Below are 18243 nucleotides of genomic sequence, written 5' to 3'. Positions count from 1 at the left end.
GCGTTGGGACAGTGTAATAGGTGATATGATGTAATTCATGATCTAGATATGTCCTCTCTGTGGGCTTCATGTACCGTGTTCTGTAGTGAAAGTAGGTTAAGTTGCCTATGAGAGGGTATTATAAAAACTTGAGCTGGGCACAGGCCTGGTTTGCATTTTCTGTGTGTGCTGGGCTGTAGGGGAACATGTACATGCTACCACCAGGTACAGTTTTAAAGCTTTGCCCAGTGTATTCCAAAGAGCTGCTCTCTGGGGTCCCAGCAACACATCCCTAGCAGTCCATGTTTGAAAAAGGAACCCTCGACAACCCTTGTGAGTAACAGCTGAGGCTGCCTCCTGATTGGTCAGTGAAAAGTTCTTCACTCTGCACCAGATGTAGTTTTGAGAGTGTAACCTCCGCTCTAGAACTGAAACCATTAAGTATTTGGTTTCATTCAGGCAGGTCTGTGCTAGGCCAAGTGTCCAAGACAGGAGTTAATTTAATTGCTCTGAGACTTTACGAAGTTCTAGGTGGCTAGTAGGTGCTGGGGGTAGTGACTATCAGTAGTCCTTGAAACAAGGTGTTCATTATGATGACTGTACCCTTTTCCCATCCCTGCACACACCACAGTCCCACCAATGCAGCCGTCTTGCTCCTCCACGGTCCACTCGCGGCATCATAGACCACATCTGGTGGTGTGGTCTTTTAACATTGTATCCCAGCCGCGAGCATCCTCTTACTCTGTGGGTGGGTACGCAGAATGCAGTAGGTTTGCAGGTTGCTGCCAAATCTGTGGACTAAATTCCACTTTGTGCCATCCAGTAATAGGATGTGACTCCTACATTTTGCTGTCACCATTTGTTACCTCCCATGAGGACTAGATCTTTTACTTGTGGCGTTACAAGGTCTCCTTAATAAATCGGTAAGCACTATTTTTTTTTTATAGTTTCGCTTTCACTTCAGCGGGCGGGTGTGCTTGTTCATTTAATTAATTTGCCGCGTGGGCCGAAAGGGAGCATTTCTACTCACTAATCTAAAAAGCATTTGCAATGCTATAGGTCTCGCATTTACGCAAGTTTGAGTTATTGACATTGCAAATAACAATGCCTTTTATTTTTGTTTTCGTTTTTAAAACATAAATAAAAGGAATTGTCATTTACAATGCCAATAGCTTAAACTTGCGTAAATGCGAGACCTATTGCTTTGCAAATGCATATTTAGGACCTTTGCCCTATGGCTCTCTCCTCCCTTCTCCCTAGCTCTTGCAAAGAAGTTAGCTGCTAAGCGTCACACACATACCTTTGCACCATAGTGCAAGGTTGTGTGCGTGAGTCTAGCATAGGTTCCCATCCAGCACGAAATACTATGCGCAAACAAATTTAAAAAACTTTGGATGTGTGCTGTACAGTACAGCACACATGCAAAGTTGGAAAAGAAAGGAGATATGAAAAAAATTCTCCTTTTAACGCCTACGCTCAAATGTCGTACATTTTTTAAATGAAAACCTTTTTCAAATTTTTGGTAAACAGGGTTTTGCATCAAAAAGCATGTGTGTTTGCATGGGAATGGGCAAGTAGCGGCCATGTAACGCCCCCTTGACACTAATTAACACAAAGCAGCACAAGTTTTATGCTGAAAAGTTAATTAAAACTACATTTTGCGCTGGTTTAGGTCACTTTCGTGATGCAAATACAGCACAAAATATTGGTAAATCTGCCCCTAAAAGATTAGTATATACGAATGGAGAGTCAATCTTGCTGTCAAGTATTAGTTTTGTGTATATGTAAATATCAGATCAAAAATCTTTTAAAAATCAATATTATCAAATTGTTCAGTATGCTAAATGCAGTTCCTTCTAGGGCTCCCAGACAGCTTCGAACACCATTATATTGTTGTTTGTAAAATGTTCAAATGATTTAAATGCTTATTACTGCCATGTCTTGTGATCTGCATAGACCATTGAAGCCTTGCATCCTTCAGTGATCAGTATATTTAATACCATTACATTGGAAGATAATAACAGCTGAAGGCTTAAATATTGCAGAAGAATGGTGCTACGTAAAAACAAGCTATTATCTAGAACAGGTTGGTGTTGTGGTGTATATTACTGGTTTGATCCTGAGTTCTCACCTGCTCGGTTTGTTCTATACAACCCAAAGCCCTGCACCCCAACAATCAATGATGATTGCCTCTACTATGTGTGTTAACTCATGGAGGTAGAGCAGGCATATAAGACAGTGTAGCTGAGAAACCTAGAGTCACCCCCAGTCTTGTGTGTTGGTGCACTCAGATGACTCTTGAAGAGGTCCTAAATGAGTTGATGTGGTTGCCATTAGTGCAGGACTTCAGCCACACTCATGGAGGCTATTAGTCCCCCCCAGATGCCGAGCTGCATAATTGAGGGCATCGTAGACCACATTGCTTTAGTAGCTAAAGTGCAGGTGGGGTTCTTTATGGGCCTCTTTTATCTGCAGCTTGCAAGATATAAGCTCTGGATGAACGCAGACTCGCCTCGACGACAGCTTTCTAACTGGAAGCCAAGAGATTCTTATTGAGCAAATTCCTACCATAAGGGGCTGTGATACTCATAAGGTGGCTATCTCTTGGTTCCTAGCTCCAGAGCACAATTAACAGTCATGGTCCATATTGTCTGCTTAATATTGTACCTTTTATGTGTACCAATGTTTACTGTTTATCATTGTGGGTTTTTTTTCTTCACAATTGCTGTGTATATTTCATTTTGTCCTCTCCACCAACTTATTGTAAAGCGCTCTGATATCCTTCGGGATCTTGTTCCCGCTATATAAAACTTTATAAATAAAAAATAAACACTAAAGGGAAAAAAGAATGATGATTTGATAGAAAAGGGAAATAAGGATGAACCCTTGAGTGGGTGAAAATATTGATGGATGAGTGGGTCAAATGATGGGGGATGTTTGAATGGATGTGTGGGTGAAAGGATGGGTGAGTCAAAGAATAGATGAGTGGGTCAAAGGATGGATGGATGAATGGTTGAAAAGATGGGTGAGTGAACAGATGGATATGTGGGTGAAAGGCTCGGTGTGCAAAAGGATGGATGAGTGGGTGTGTGAAAGGAGAAGTGGGTAAAATAATGAATGGATGGGTGAATGGTTGAAAGAATGGATGGATGGGTACGAGAAAGGATGAATGGGTGAAAGGATGGGTAGATGAGTGAGTAAAAGGATGGGTGGGTGATTGAGTGAGGGGATGGGAGGGTACACGGATTGCTAGATGAGTGGGTGAAACCATGGTTAGATGGGTGGATGATAGGATTGCAGGGTAAATGAAAATCTGAGAAGGTGGATGGATAGGTGGGTAGATGAATGGACGGATAGATGGATGGATGGATAAATGGCAGAGCAAATAGAAATCTGAGTGGATGTGTGGATGTATGGGTGAAAGGAAGGCAAACTAAGTGGAAATCTGAGAGGATGGATAGATCAAAGGATTCCACAGTAAATAGAAATCGGAAATGATGAATGGATGGATGGATGGATGAGTGAGTGAAAGGATTTCAAAGTAAAAGGAGTTCAGAGAGGATGGATGGATGGCTTAAAGGGTGAAAGTATAGCAGATACATGGATATATGAGAGGGTGGAGGGGTGAGTGAAAGGGTGGTTGAGTGAATTCTATTATATTCTATTCTATTCATGAAGATTTGTAAAGTGGTAGGCTGCCCTGAAGATCTTACCAGCGCTCGGACATTATTTTGGTAACATATCCATGTGTTTACATGTTCGCTGAAAGAGCAGTCATGCAAAGTTTAGCTAAATAGGGTGGCCTTCCAAAGTTTTAAAATTTTTAATTCAGACTTGGTATTTCTTATTCTTAGTGGAAGAATGTTTCATAGTTTAGGAGCAATGAGGACAAATGAGCGTCCTTAACTCTTGGCTTTTTTTAATCTTGGGGACTTCAAACAATTGCTGGCTTGTAGAACTTAGAGTTCCCATGGGATTGTTGGGTCATACCAGTCTTTGTATCAGCCAGGACCCCTTCTTGTACATTGTTAGATTAGCAAGGCAGAGTACCTTGAACTGAATTGTCTTGAATATTGGAGGCCAGTACAAAGTCACCAGGGCTGCTGTGGCCAATTGATGTTTAGGGATTTTTAGAAGAATCTGGGCTGCAGCGTTTTGGATCACCTAGAGTCTTTTTATGACAGATTTGGGACTCCCCAGGTAGAGAGAGTTACCATAATCCAGTTTTGATATTACTAGGCTTAATATAACCACTCTACATGAGGGTTCAGACGGCCATCTTAAGAGATTTCTCAGTGTCCTGAGTCAGCCAAAATAGTTTGATGCCAATTTATTGGACTGTACCTCATAGAAAGCTTACTGCCAATCCAAAGGGCAAACTCTTGACCTCATATTTAGGGTTGGGCTGAGTGCCAAGAAAATATATCTAATTTGACTCCACCAACCAGGCTGGATTATTTTCTACCACTAGGACTTCCGTCTTGTCTCCATTTAATTTCAGACTTCTTGCGGACAACCCGTCTGCTTCAAGCTTTAAGCAGCTGTTGAGTTGACTGGAGATCATTTTGGTGTGGGGTTAGAGGGAGATGACAATTTTATTGTCATCTGTGAAAGATATGATTGAGAAACACACATCTTCACAATTTGAGCCAATGGGAGAACATATAGGTTACACAGAGTGGGACTTAGTGATGAACCCCCGGAATCCCCACATTTTAGGGGTTAGGTTTTGGGCAGAATGGCTTCTCCACACACTTATAAAGTTATATTCTTAAGGAAGGAGGCAAGCCTTTTTAGAACTATCCCAGCAATACCTGCTTCTTTCAGCTTTCGAACCAAAATGGGATGTGAAACGGTATCAAAGGCAGCGCTGAGATCTAGTATAATTAAAGCTGCTGAGCCACCTTGATCATGGGTGGCTCTAAGTTCTTCTGTGGCTGCAAGCAGAGCAATTTCTGTACTACTTCCTGGTCCAAAGTCAGTCTAGGAAGGATGTAACACACCATTTGTCTCATGGTAAGAGGAGAGACTCTTGTTTACAAACTTCTCCAAGATTTTACTAGTTCCTCGCAGGAGGGAGATAGGTCTGTAATTTTCACATTTTAGCGGGTGAGCTGAGGGCTTTTTCATCACAGGCTCGACAATGGCATGTTTCCATGCTGGAGGGACTATCCCAGACTGTACCCAGTGGTTGGACATATCTGTCAAAGTAGAGAGCACTATTTTCCACATTTTAGAATTATATCAGTAGATGCTAGATCTTCCAGGGAGCCTGATTTGACAGTTTTTAACATTTCTTCTGTGATCTTCCGATTAATAACTGTAATGGCTGTTAGGTTTTCCTTCCTTGATTTGCTAACATGCAGAATCTGTAAAGGTTGGCTCAAGCTACAATCCTCTTCGAGTGTGAGATTGATTTTTGCCTGGTTTCATCATGCTGTTTCCCAGATTGAACAGTTCTTTAGAGGAATTTGAGCCATTATCAATCTTGGTGGCGATATAGCTAGCTCTAGCTTTCCTGATTGTGTAATGATATTTTTTGACAGCTCTCTTGTGATTATATTTACAAATTTCATCAGGATTCTTCTTCATGACCTTTCCAGTTTTTTAGCATCATTTTTAAGTTCTTTAAGTTCTGTTAAGAATGATGGCGCTCAGGCTCCGGAACGACTGACCTTTGGTTGTCTCAAAGGGGCTAGATTGTATAGGGCATTTTGCATCCATTTCTCAAATTTAGTGTATCTATGGGCAATACCCCCACGATTTTAAGGGTGGAGTTGGAAAGTATGCTCTCCCATGCTGTTGTGTCCAATTTGGCCAGCAATGTCTTAGTCTAAATTGAAATATAAGTGGGACGATGAGTGGGTGAAAATTTGGGTGGATGAATGGGTAAAAGATGGGTGGATGAGTGGGAGAGAAGATCAGTGGGTGAACAGTTGAGTAGATGAGTGGGTTAGAGGATGGGTGGATGAAAGGATCGCAGCTTTAATAAATTCTAAGAGGATGGATAGATAACTGGATGGATGGAAGAGTAAACGGAAAATTGGATGGATGCATGGATGGATTGGTGGGTGGATGAAAGAGTAAATAGAAATCTGAGATGATTAATGGATGCCTGGAAGGGTAAGAGGTTGGCAGAGTAAATGGAAGATGGATTGGAGGGTGAAATGATAGCAGACTAAAAGGAAATCTGAGAGGATGGATGGATGAATGGATGGGTGAAAGAATGGCAGAGTTACAAGAAAGCGGAGAGGATGGCTGACTGGGTAGGTAAAAGGATGGCAGAGTAAATCGAAATCTAAGAGTATAGGTGGATGGATGGCAAAACAAATGGAAATCCGAGGGAATGAATGGATGGCACGGCAAAAGTGTCAATTGATGAATGAAAGGTTTTTTTGTTGGATGAGTAAGTCAAATGATAGATGTGTGGGTGGATGGATGAATGGATGGTTGCATGTGTAGATGAAAAATGTGTGAACAGATGGATGGATGCAACAGTGAAATATTGAATGATAGATGAAAGAATGAATGGATGAAATGGTGGATTTCAATGGGTAGACAAAAGGCTGAAAGGATGAATAAATAGATGTTTGGATGAAAGAGAAAAAGGGGATGTTCTCATTTGTTTCGCTTGCTTGGTGCCATCCGAGTTTTGGTTCCAAGTGGGGGTTATTAACATTTTCAGGCTACTCCCTTGTGCATAATGCCCCATTATAGTTAGAGATGGCATAACCTCTTCCCCATTGGCAATGTCTGCTTAGGAAAACCCCCCAGCTTGCATTTGGAAGCCTCTGTGTCTCCTACTGAGTATCATTCACAGGGTGGTGAAAAATGTGTGCCTGTGGGGTGGGAACATTCAATTAGTACTATCACATTGATGTTTGTAAGCGTGCACATGCTTCAATATAATGGAGCATGCATTTGGGCGAATGGATACCGCTATGTGCAATGAATTTGCTATTTTCCTCCAATGCTGCAGTCAGGTTCTCGAGCTCTAAATTAAGGAAGACTCAAGAAGTCTCCTCCCCGTCCTGCCTTTGGTGGCCTAGGGAGTTGGGCACTTCGCCCACTCCTAAGGACTCGGTTAAAAATCTTGGAGTTAAGTGGGAGAAGGGTCTTGCTCCCACTGCACAAGACCTGAACATTTCCACTGCCTGTTTTGAGAAATTGGGATCCATCAGGACATTTTTAGGCTTTCTGCCTCAAGAGAGCTGCAGGAAAATTTTTAATGAGGAGGTATAGGCACCCACTTTGGTTTACATTTGCGACATACTTGGTCCTTGCAAGAAGATTTTTGGGACTACCATGCCCACAAGGCAATGCTGCAGACGCCCATCGGGGCGGACAAACATTCAAATAAATACCTGTGTGCCGAACATGCCATCTTCGCTCATTCTTTTAAGCCAGTGATCAAGAGCACGTGGCGTGCTCAAAACACGTTTGGCAGCCAATTTGGAGAGCGGGAGGTCTTGCTGTTATCCCTTCCACCGCTGGTGTATGTGCGGATTCCCCCCGTGTGTGGCGTCTTCAATGGGGGCAACCTTGTTTTTTTGATGTAGAGCGGCTGGTCCAGCCACGAAGATGCCCGACTGCTATGGCGGGTCCTAGGTGTGTGGAACCACGCGCACCTACTTAAACGGAGGATGCCTTGCCTGCGGTATATATTGAAGGGGAAGCAGCAGCGATTGCGCAGGTTTCCGCATGTATGAACATTTTGAACATTTACCCACTGTGCAGAACATTTTTAATGAGGAGGTATAGGCACCCACTTGGGTTTACATTTGCGGCATACTAGGTCCTTGCAAGAAGATTGTTGGGACTAGCATGCCCACAAGGCAATGCTGCAGACGCCCATCGGGGCGGGACCAACATTCAAATAAATACCTGTATGCCGAACACGCCTGCTTCTCTCATTCTTTTAAGCCAGTGATCAAGAGCACGTGGCGTGCTCGAAATGCTTTAGGCAGCCGATTTGGAGAGCGGGAGGTCTTGCTGTTATCCCTACCACTGCTGGTGTATGTGCAAATTTCCCCCCGTGTGTGGCGTCTTCAATGGGGGCAACCTTGGTTTTTTGATGTAGAGCAGCTGGTCCAGCCGCGAAGATGCCCCACTGCTATGGCGGGTCCTAGGTGTGTGGAACCACGCGCACCTACTTAAACGGAGGGTGCCTTGCCTGCGGTATATAATGGAGGGGAAGCAGCAGTGATTGCTCCGCTTTCCGCATGTATGAACATTTTGAATATTTACCCAGTGAGGAGAACATTTTTAATGAGGAAGTATAGGCACCCACTTGGGTTTACATTTGCAGCATACTTGGTCCTTGCAAGAAGATTTTCGGGACTACCATGCCCACAAGGCAATGCTGCAGACACCCATCGGGGCGGGACCAGCATTCAAATAAATACCTGTATGCCGAACACACCTGCTTCTCTCATTCTTTTAAGCCAGTGATCAAGAGCACGTGGCATGCTCGAAACGCGGTTGGCATCCAATTTGGAGAGCGGGAGGTCTTGCTGTTATCCCTTCCACCGCTGGTGTATGTGCGGATTTCCCCCCGTGTGTGGCGTCTTCAATAAGGGCAACCTTGGTTTTTTGATGTAGAGCGGCTGGTCCAGCAGCGAAGATGCCCCACTGCTATGGCGGGTATTCGGTGTGTGGAACCACGCGCACCTACTTGAACGGAGGGTGCCTTGCCTGCGGTATATATTGGAGGGGAAGCAGCAGTGATTGCACTGCTTTCCGCATGTATGAACATTTTTAACATTTACCAACTGTGGAGAACATTTTTAATGAGGAGGTATAGGCACCCACTTGGGTTTACATTTGCGGCATACTTGGTCCTTGCAAGAAGATTTTTGGGACTACCATGCCCACAAGGCAATGCGCCCATCGGGGCGGGACCAACATTCAAATAAATACCTGTATGCCAAACACGCCTGCTTGTCTCATTCTTTTAAGCCATTGATCAAGAGCACGTGGTGTGCTCGAAACGCGTTTGGCAGCCAATTTGGAGAGCGGGAGGTCTTGCTGTTATCCCTTCCACCGCTGTTGTATGTGCAGATTTTCCCCCGTGTGTGGCGTCTTCAATGGGGGTAACCTTGGTTTTTTGATATAGAGCGGCTGGTCCAGCCGCGAAGATGCCCCACTGCTATGGCGGGTATTGGGTGTGTGGAACCACACGCACCTACTTGCCTTGCCTGCGGTATATATTGGAGGGAAAGCAGCAGCGATTGCGCAGGTTTCCGCATGTACGAACATTTTGAACATTTACCCACTGTGGAGAACATTTTTAATGAGGAGGTATAGGCACCCACTTGGGTTTACATTTGCGGCATACTAGGTCCTTGCAAGAAGATTGTTGGGACTAGCATGCCCACAAGGCAATGCTGCAGACGCCCATCGGGGCGGGACCAACATTTGTTATTTTGTTATTTGTTATAGCGGGTTTATATAGCGCCAAATCACCTGCAGGTCTCAGGGCGCTTTTGACCACAAGACATAACAACCGAGGTACTGAGAGAGGGTAGAGGGAAGGGGCAGGATTTACGCTAGGCTGTGTGCTGTTCTGAAAAGGTTGGTTTTCAGGGCTTTCCTGAAACGGAGCAGGTTACCCTCCTTACGGAGTGCCTCAGGCAGGGCATTCCATAGGTTCGGTAGTACGACCGAGAAAGATCTCCCTCCCATTGTAGCCAGTTTGAAACGTGGGCAAACAAGGAGTTGGGCGTCTGAAGACCTGAGGTTTCTTTCCGGTCTATATATCTCAATCCGTTCCTTAATGTAGGCCGGGGCTTGCCCATAGATGGTTTTATGGGCTATACAGAGGCTTTTAAAGGTGGACCTCTGCCCGATTGGCAGCCAGTGTAGACTCTTTAGTAATGTGTGGTAAATAAATAAATAATACCTCTATTTTTGACTGGATATAACAATAACAGATAGCTCAATAAATAAGAGTCAAGATTCGAGGTAGTAGGAGTTTGCAGGTTTAATACAGCATAAAGGACAGGAACAGGACAACCTGCACGGGCAAGATCTGGGATGGCTAGCCAACAGGGGGGCCCCGACAGCTGTCGGGCAGGAGCTGGAATGAGCGCGCTGGCTTTTAATAACAGTACACAAGTATATATAGTTAAAACAATTGCATTACAATACATACAGTAGGCGTAACAGTGGGCAGGGCCTGTAACAGTCGCGAGAGATAAGGCAGAAAGTAGGTGTAACAAGAGGCGTGAACAGGGCGTATACATAGACATGTGATGTAAACGTAACAGAATATGTCATAAACGGGGCGGAAACATGGAGGGGGCTACCTAAGGAGCCGGGACCTCTAACCTAGTGGTGCGCGCAAGCTGGCAATGACGTGTTACTAGGGAGAAGCTGGGGGCTATGACTTCTGCGCTAGGAGCAGAGACTGAAGTCTGGAGAGTCAGAGCGACATGTACCTAAACACTATCTAGTATCTGATGTTTAGAGAACATGTTGATATAATCCAAAAGTTATCAGGGTAAAGGCTAACAGACACTAAGACTGGTGCATGCATTATTCTACATGTAGTGTGTGTTGAGGAATATTAAATGACCATAAATACAGTATTTCTCTTACATGGAGACGTAAAGGCTAGACGATGACTGAAACTATTGATGCGATTCAGTAGCTTAGGAATGCAGAGAAGGAGGGCTGGACTGATAACTAGAATCATAACATACTCTTGGCAGACTGGCAGGCAGAGCCAGGCCGAGCCGGGCACTGTGAGGCAGGAAGTAAGTGAAGGGTCAGGGATACAGGTGGGGGCTGTATCGCTCCTCAGCGAGGGTTCAGAAGACAGGAGCTGAATCTGAGTCCGGGCCCTTTTGAGGCCTAGAAACGGGGACTTTTCAATGAAATAACGTGCACACTGAGAAACGTGGCAACGTAGCTTTACATAGGCTCAATACTCGTAGCTTTCACGAGAACTGGAAACTGGCATACTAGAGATGGACACAACTATAATTGCGTCTTTAATCGATCATGGGGGATACATATGCATATTAATCATGCACATATAGCATAAGATGGGGAACACGTAGGGACACAGAACATGGCAAAATTTACTTTTCCACATTCCCTCCTTGTCACTACGTTTCCATCAGGAAACATCAATATTCATGATACCATCTATCATTTCATACAGTATCATTTGCTCGTCTCGAATTTTCTTGGAACGGGATCTAGGACGGGACTTGGGACTAGGAATACAAGAGGTAGCACAAATGCCGCAAATCGCAGGGCCACATTGTATACAGAGGCAGCAACTGAATATGATCGCTACTGCAATACCTAGAAATTACAATACTTTCCATCCCCAGGCAGAAATTATACTCCAGAACCAACCGGACCATGTCCAGGTGCCTGGATTCTGGTGTAACTGATGGGCAATTTTATGAAGTCTGGTTATAGCTGAATAAACAGACGGCGCGTTATTAGGAATGAAAATGCAGCAACTAGATCCGATGACTCTACATGCTCCTCCTCTATCGGCCAGTATGACGTCAAGAACGAGACGATTCTGGAGCACGACAAATCTCATAGCAGATTGCTCTTCGGTTAAGTTACCTAGAGCAGAGGCAGTCTCATTCACTACTGCTTCAAGGGTTCTGGTTAATCTACGAATTAACTTACTATTCTGGATAGGTCCTATAAAGAAAAAGAAACCTTTATTGAAATCTGTATACTGTTCTAGAGCAGTTTCAGTTTGATCGACAATCGGGGACTCGATCTCCCTTCTATGTCTAATGTGTACTAGATGTGTGTTTCTATGATAATCAGATGGGGCTAGGAAAACTGGTGGCAGTAGGAAGGCAATGTAACAGGTTCCCTCCCAATCGAGGGGCAGACGAACATATGCGGTCTGACCACAAACAAAATAAGAATGACGTGAAGCTTTGAAAATAAATTTCCCACTGTCACTATACTTGACAATAGTAGTACAATCACTATGTCCTACATGTACGGAACCATTATTTCTGACACATAATTCGCCTTTGACTGGTAGTACTGAAAGAGCGGGTAAGTCTGGAGTAGGATCAGACTGAACATTCAGGACCATGAATTTCGAAGAATAATTACCCAAATTATAAACTTCATTTTCTAGATCTAACCCTGTTCTGTGGGGAAGACCTTGCTTGTCTGGAAAACATGTACTATTCAGAAGGGACATATCAGTTGAGGATGACGTTAACGTGGACCAGGCTCCACATGAACCATTATGTGAGAACGGATAAGGAAACAGTGGCAGAACTCCCTTCGGTGTCTGGAAAGGGGGGAGTCGACCACACACCCAACAATTAGTGGCATTGCTGGTCTGGTGTGAATAATGTAACATACGGATGAATGAATTGTTGCGCATAGCAAGACGATAGGATAGTTCGTGAGGAGGCAGATCACTAAACGTGTGCTCTACTGTAGCATTAGAATACTTATTTACATGAGAAATTGGAAAACATAAATGAAATGCATAACTCGTGCAGGTAACCATCAGGCTGAGAAACAATATAAAACTTAGAAAAACGATACATCGGATTGAGTTTTGACTAACTCTCTCACTATGGGGGTCTATTTCATACATGTCAGATACCTGTCTAACCGTTTCACCTAGGGGAGGACTTAGACAATTAAACTGGCTGACTTATTTTACTAGACCGGAGCTTACTTTTATACTCCTGCTGTGGAGTTTTCTCTAACAGGGAGGGCTTGATAGCAATGTCATTTGCGGGACAGTCCTTAAGAATAGTTTCTTGGCAGTCTTTAAAATCTTGACAATCCTTGGAAAAGTTCTTGGAAACAGTTTGTAGTTGGAGTCCATGAAATTTCTTGACGTGCGACAGATGCACCCACCCCTTCCTGCCTTCCAACTTGACGGCAGTACGGGTGGCCAAAAGGACTAACTTCGGCTCCTTCCAGCGAGGCTCCAGCGGACTTGAACGATCAAAATTCCGGACGAGAACCAAGCTTCCTGGAACAATTTCATGCGGTTTCACCTCGGTATTGTCTGGAAATGCGGCGGCAACCTGTGAACGACAAGAGTGGAGGGCAGACATCAAGGAAGCTAGGTAATCTGTCAGCATATTACTGGAAACATCTGTAATAGTTCGGGGTCTGGGTGTACCCCACACGTTCGGGGGGCGGCCGAATATGACCTCATAAGGGGACAGACCTGATCTGGAATGTGCGACCATGCGCATATAAAATAGGGCGACTGGCAGAGCTACTAGCCAGTCTACACCTTTCTCTTTACAAACTTTGGCGATGCGGATTTTTAGGGTTTGATTATGTCTCTCTACGAGACCGGCTGCTTCTGGATGGCGTACACAATGGAACTTCCACTGGTACCCTAGTAAAAGGGAAACGTGCTTCATGAGTTCAGATGAGAATTGCTGGCCGTTATCAGAATACACGACCCTTGGGAGTCCATAGCGGGGGAAGAACTCACGAACCAGCTGCTTGGCAGTGGTCGCGGCTGTGTAATCTGGGACTGGATATGCTTCTGTCCACCTGGACAAAGCGCATACAACTACAAGGACATACTTGAAACCTCGACATCGCTCCATCTGAATATAATCCATCTGGAGGACTTCAAAAGGGTGGTCAGGGGGCTGGAATCCACCTTGTTCCACCGGGACACTTTTACCTGGATTGAACTGGCAACATATCATACAGGTACGGACTTTCTGCTTGGCTGCAGTTCGTAAATGCTTGTTAAACCAAAGGTTCTGGATACTGTCTATCATGGCTTTTTCTCCTAAATGTGCAGGACTATGTGCGGTATTAATAATGACTTGAACCATTGAGTCGGGGAGAAACCATGTGGCTCTACCCTTCGTCACCCATCCCTGATCTGTCTGGACCCCTCCTTGTTCGGACCATTTCTTGATTTCTTCGGGAGTAGCATGTAACTGGATATCTATGACATCTTGAGTAGGGTCCTTAACTGTCATACAAGTAGTCTGTTCTAGAGTGGATGTCGGTGTCTTGTTAACTGGTATGTCTGGAGTCTGTGCTGTAAGCTTGGCTGTTCGATCTGCTAGATCATTACCTTGGGAAATAATGTCAGTGACTTTCGTATGTGCTTTGCATTTCATGATAGCGATAGCTGTTGGTAAATGTATTGCATCTAACAGAGCTTGAATAAGGAGACCATGCTGAATCTTGGTTCCATGAGAAGTCATGAAACCTCTCTCCTGCCAGAGCACTCCGAAGTCGTATACAACTCCGAATGCGTAGCGTGAATCTGTGTAAATATTAACTTTCAGGTTCTTGGCGTGTATGCAGGCTTGAGTCAGAGCAACTAGCTCTGCTGCTTGAGCAGACAGGGTGTCAATACGGTGTGTTTCAATAACTTCAGTGTCAGTAGTCACTGCATACGCGGCTACTAGTTCTCCTGTACTCGTTCTCATACATGAACCATCCACATAAAGTGTCAGGTCGGGATCTGGTAATGGAATATCTGTCAGATCTTGTCTTGGCTTAGTCATACTGTTAACAACTTCCACACAGTCATGTGTGGCAGGATTTGAAGTAACTGACGGTAACAGTGTAGCAGGATTTAGAACGTTGCAGCGTCTGATTTCTATGTGTGGCTGGAACAGTGTCAGTTCATAACCTGTTAAACGTGCAATTGTCAAGTGCTGAGTCTGTGTTCGGTTTAAAAGAACTTCCACGGAGTGTGGAACTTGTACTGTCAGGGAGTGTCCTAATACTATGGAATCACTTTGTCTGATAGCTAGTGCTGTGGCTGCAACTGACTTGAGGCACGCAGGCAGAGCCTGGGCTACTGGATCTAGTGTGCTCGAAAAATAAGCACAGGGCTTGTACTGTCCTGCTTGATCTTGTGTGAGAACAGATAATGCTGTACCTTCGCGTTCTGTGACAAAAAGTGTAAAAGGCTTACTGTAGTTCGGTGTAGCTAGAACGGGAGCTTGGCATAAAGCTTTCTTTAATTCATTGAAACTAAGTGTATGTTCAGATGTCCAAGGGAGAACAGTCGATACGGCTGCCTCCTGTGTCGTTAACTGTATCAGTGGTTTAGCTAGAAATGCATACTGAGGAATCCATTGTCTGCAATAAGAAGTGAGGCCGATAAAAGCACGTACCTCCTTCTGGGTCTTGGGCTGAGGAAGACTCGCTATTAACTGGATACGATCGGGTGTCAACTGCCTACCCCACTTGGACAGTAAGTGGCCTAAGTAGATCACTTGCTGGACACAGAATTGAAGTTTTGAAGGGGACACCTTGTGCCCCATCTCGGCTAGGAAATACAGGACTGTAAGTGATGCTCGCTCGCAAGCACGTTCAGAACGGGCTGTGATCAGTAGATCATCGACATACTGGAGCAGGGCAGTGTCAGTTGGCATGTGAATGTTGTCTAGTTGTCTCTTAAGTGCTTGACTGTAAATGCAAGGACTTTCTGTGAAACCTTGAGGAGCTCGCGTGAATTTATAGCTCCTTCCATTTAAACAAAAACCGAAAAGGTACTGGCTGTCTGGATGAATGGGGACACTGAAAAATGCATTTTTGAGGTCTATGACTGTGAAAAATGTAGCCTCAGAATCAATGGCTGTCAATAGAGATGAGATATCTGGAACAACTGGGTACTGGGGAATGATACATTTATTGAATTCTCGAAGATCGATCACTAATCGATATACTGGGGGTGCATTTGGATCAGTACGTTTCATGACTGGAATGATCAGAGAATTACATACATTGGAGTCAGTTTCTACAACCACTCCTTGAACAATGAGCTCGTCAATAATTTTGGATAAGGCTGCTACAGCCTCAGGTGGCAATCTGTACTGTCTGATTCGTGGTAACACTACACCTTGCTTGAGAGTCACACGATGGGGTGTGATTTGCATAAAACCAACATCAGTTGGACCTTGTGCCCATAGATGCTGCGGAACATTAGACAATCTCGGATCAAAATCTCGTAAAACATAGTGACCCTTGAAGTCACGTAAAAACAAACGTATTCCCTCTGGGGAACAGCAAATAACTGCACCTAATTCTTTCAGTGTCTTAATGCCTAACAAATTTTCTGGACAGGACTTCGTAAGCAATAGATCAGTAGTTCGGGACAATGGACCTACTTCCAGAGTAACTGGTTTTGATATCTCGTTTACAATAGGCTTTCCTGAAAATCCAAGGGAAACATTTCTAGAGCCTGAGAGCGGAGCCCCTGGAACCTCGTCGTGACTAATAGTCGTCCTACTTGCCCCTGTATCAATCAAAAACTTTGTGTCTTTCCCTAATACTTGACTGTGAACATAGGGACCTTCTTGATCTACAGGAATCTCGATGAGAGGCAAGCCTACCTCTCTCTCTAGGCTGTTTCATGAATACGCTTGATACTCTGGATACTCTGACTGTGCATACTGGTACATCTGCTGTGTAACATGCTGTGTTGCAGCAATAGGCTGCGGTGCTGGAACTGTCTGTTGTGCATTCTGTGGCTGAGAAGTCTGTGAAACTTGTTCTTGTCTAGGCGGACGTGGTCTTTCTTTAGTCTTACCGGTAGCTATATTGTGTTTCAGAACTGCACACTCGTTTATAAAATGGCCTGGCTGTTTACAATAATTGCATGTCCCTTTAACGGGAGCTGCAGGATGACTGGCTTGATTCGGACCCCTCTTCTGACTGTCTTGAGGAACAGATTGTGCAACTAGTACTTTCATTTTTGTGTCTTTCATACGTTTTCTCTCGTGTTCTTGCTCTTCTCTGATTCTATTCTGGTGATACTGGAGCATCTGGAGCATTTGGGACGGAGTATTAGCTTGCCAGGTACTTTCGACTTTCAAAACTCGATTTTTAACTTGTGGATTTGAATTCTCGACTAGTTTAGTAACAAAAAGATGAGGGTATGACTCGCTACTCGTCTTCAAACCACTGTTTATTATGAAACATTTCTCAAATCTGGAATAAAAATCACTAGTATCTTCGTCTTGTTTCTGTTTACAGGCTGAGATTGCATCCCAGTCTTCCTTTTTAGTTGCTAATAATCTAGGTAAAACTTGTATCAATAATTCTGGTAATTCTTTACATTTGTCTCCAAGACCGGTACCTGGTACTCGTATCTTATCTTCAGCTTCTAGAGCTGTCCAATCGATCTTTTTCTCTCCCACCTCCCAATCTTTTTCCTTGAGTTTTTCGTATATGCCCGCAGGCAACAGGACTTTTAACATTTTAATAATATCTGGATACGTGTATTCTCCCATACGAAGCATGTCTTTTAATTCTCGGTGGAACCCTGCTGGATCTTTGTCGTGACAGGGAATTAATTTCTTCATTTCTAAGAGTTCCATCTTGGTAACTGGGGTGTAAACAAATACTCGTTGCATTTCACCATCTGGTGTCCTAACTGGGTGTACTTCTCGTAACGGATGCTGTCTATCTATATAAAACGGTTTACTTTCTGGAGGTGAGACATGAACAAAATGCGGATTCAGAAACATACTATATTTGTGGCGCTGTTCTAGAATGACACTAATTAAATCGGTACCTAAACCTTTCCATCTATACTGGAGTAACTCGTTCAGGATATCATGTAACGGACCTGGATCAGAATGTTTACCCTCATACAGTGTAAAGAGGTGTTGGATCATATACATACCCACCAGTCGCTGCTCGGCTGGGGGCAGTTTCAGAAACATTTGTGCCACTATTTCGTCTGGAAAAGTGGTAGAATCAGTAATCCATCGGACTGCTGATCGGGCTAGTTCTTGTTCATGCATAGTACTTAATTCACTATAACCGATTCGTGATTTCAGAATTTGATCGGTAGCTTGAAATACTTGTTCTAGAGAACCTTGTTCCGGTGCTGGAAGATGAACAGTTTTCTTGTGTTCTAGGCGTAAATGTCGGTCTGGAATTCTAGATTTACCCACATACGCTATTCTGGCGGGATTCTCGTCGTCTACCTCTTCAGTAGAAGAGTCATTTTCTTTCTCGCTTACTTGTGCTTCTTTGCGTTGTTCGTGTAACCTTATTATTTCTTTACGTATTTTCTTGTACATATTCTCAATACTATTGAGTGTCTTGTGCTTACCCTCGGCTATATTATCACTCCACCTTGTCAGAACTTTCATTTCGACCGGATCTTTAGTCGGGGAATCTTGTTCCCTAATTAAACAATTGATCAGAAACTTTAATAGCATAAACTGGATCTCAGATTTCCTGAGAGACATGACTTCAGCAATACTTTCTGGATCTTGTCCTGTACGAATGAAACGATAC

Source organism: Lissotriton helveticus, chromosome 10 (genome assembly GCF_964261635.1).
Source record: "Lissotriton helveticus chromosome 10, aLisHel1.1, whole genome shotgun sequence".
Taxonomy (NCBI): domain Eukaryota; kingdom Metazoa; phylum Chordata; class Amphibia; order Caudata; family Salamandridae; genus Lissotriton; species Lissotriton helveticus.
This window is presented reverse-complemented; position numbering follows the sequence as displayed.